Source organism: Cyprinodon variegatus, unplaced genomic scaffold (assembly GCF_000732505.1).
Source record: "Cyprinodon variegatus isolate N-32 unplaced genomic scaffold, C_variegatus-1.0 Scaffold741, whole genome shotgun sequence".
Lineage (NCBI taxonomy): Eukaryota > Metazoa > Chordata > Actinopteri > Cyprinodontiformes > Cyprinodontidae > Cyprinodon > Cyprinodon variegatus.
In genome coordinates this window covers 306,685-308,727 of record NW_015151194.1, presented here as the reverse complement: position 1 = coordinate 308,727, position 2,043 = coordinate 306,685, and the positions used below count along the sequence as shown (strand labels likewise).

The window sequence follows — 2,043 nt, the reverse complement described above, 5'->3', positions numbered from 1 at the left end:
TGATGGATGGATGATGGATGGATGGATGATGGATGGATGATGGATGGATGGATGAATAGAGAGGGAAAGAGGAGAGGGGAGAGAGAGAGAGGGAAGGAGGAAATGAAGGGAATGAAAAACAGTAGAAAAGAAAGTAGAAAACAAAGATAAATGAAAAATGAATAAACTTTTTGCAATTATACTCTATGATGTGAGGGAGTGAGAACATTCTTCACTCGTCTCCACATCGATATCTGATTTTCGGTCGGAGGTGCCTCACCCTGTCATCTTCGCCGTCAATCTCAGATTCACTAATTTTGGTCTTCTTCAACGATTCGATTTCCTAACCAGGGCCTCCAATAACAAGGTGGGATCTCTTCAAGAATTTTGGAACCACAAGCTGGGACGTCTTTAAAAGTGACAGAATCACAATGTAGGGACTTTAACAACTATATTATTACAGACTGCCCCCTCCTGGTCAATATATGAACCATAAACTGGGACCACACTATAAACCTTCACATCCCAAACTGGAGGCTCTTCAATAATCACAGGATCACAAATTGTTGGCTTTTTGGCGGTCTCAGAAGGATGTTGAGGAAAAGAATGGAAAAATTCCTGACGATTACGGCTGACACTAGGAAAATATTCTTCAGTGTCGATCTCAGATTCAGAAAGAGGGATCTCTTCGAAGATCTCAGATTCAGAAAGAGGGATCTCTTCGAAGATCTCAGATTCAGAAAGAAGGATCTCTTCAGNTTAATACCTCAAACACTTGAATTGTAGCTGATATCTCATCTGCTAAGCTGTGCTTGTTATCTGGATCATACCTTTAAAGCAGCTGCTATTGGTACTTACCTTGAACTTTTCTCTCATTTCCAAAGTAGTGCTGGCCCAGTGCTTCTGTATCAATTTTTATGTAAGTGCTCTGTCTGTTTCAACACCAAGTCTGTCGTGGCAGAATCTTATTAACCCTGAGCGTCCTTCTGGCCCAGATCATGCAAAAACACTACCAGAAAATGATTTTGGCTTTGCAATTTCTTTGAAGATGAATACCTTATGAAATTCTTTGAAAATTGATTCAACTAACTGCTGGGTATGGTTTGTAGCAATGTATTTTTTGTGTCTAATATTGCTGGGCTAATCTTTCAAAGGTCAACAACTAAAGACATCTAACTTTGTGACGCTTTGGCTTGGCATAGACCTTAGCTGTGGCTGGATCAATACAGTACACTTCTTTAAAATAATATAAAGGTTAAATGGTCACTATATAAGACAGTTATGTCAGGATGTATAATCATCTGACTGTAAAGGGGAGGAGATTTTATTTCAAAATGAATCTGTTCCTCGTAGTGGGAAAAATGAATTTGACCTTTAGCATTGTTACTATTTCTTGCTTTTAAGTAGAAGACGTTTCAAGGTGGCTTGTGTGAATTTCTTGAGGGGTCAGCACTTTCCCTTAAAGTTTAGGTGCTGTGGCTTAGTTGTTCAAAGTGCCTGTCTAGTAAACAGGAGGTCCTGGGTTCAAATCCCAGCAGTGCCTGACCTGTTGTTATGCAAACATCCGTGACTAGTTTATCTAGCACCAAATATTTACCATCCTTTTTTGGGGGGGCGGTGTCAGGATTTATTTTATCCAAAATCATTTCAAAATGTATATGCAGATGGCGCTGTGGCTTAGTTGGTCAAAGTGCCTGTCTTGTAAACAGGAGACCCTGGGTTCAAATCCCAGCAGTGCCTTTTAACTAAGCATTCACACTTTGGTGGTCATGATGTCCAGTCTTCTTGTAAATCATCTTGAAGAACCTCATGGAAAAATATCATCTAGCCTTCATATTTCTCAGTTGGTCCTTCTCAGCCATCTACAACTAAATAATAGGAACCTGTTTCTTCATATGGCGGCACACTTAAACTTATCAACACTCATTTCCTTTCCCTGCTTTTTCCCAAACGGCGACACAGCCACAAAATGGCACGTGCAAAGTGCACTGTACTTTAATACCTCAAACACTTGAATTGTAGCTGATATCTCATCTGCTAAGCTGTGTTTGTTATCTGGATCAT

General features: G+C 40.0%; 1 protein-coding gene and 2 non-coding genes across 3 annotated transcripts in view; all 3 read left to right on the top strand.

The window, feature by feature from the left end:
- Positions 1 to 2,043, top strand: part of ovch1 (ovochymase 1) — a 26,213-nt gene that overhangs the window by 15,675 nt on the left and 8,495 nt on the right. The window lies entirely within an intron of this gene.
- Positions 1,449 to 1,522, top strand: trnat-agu. The gene has a single exon. It is a non-coding gene; the product is annotated as a tRNA-Thr (tRNA).
- trnat-ugu lies at positions 1,646 to 1,719 on the top strand. Its single transcript has one exon. It is a non-coding gene; the product is annotated as a tRNA-Thr (tRNA).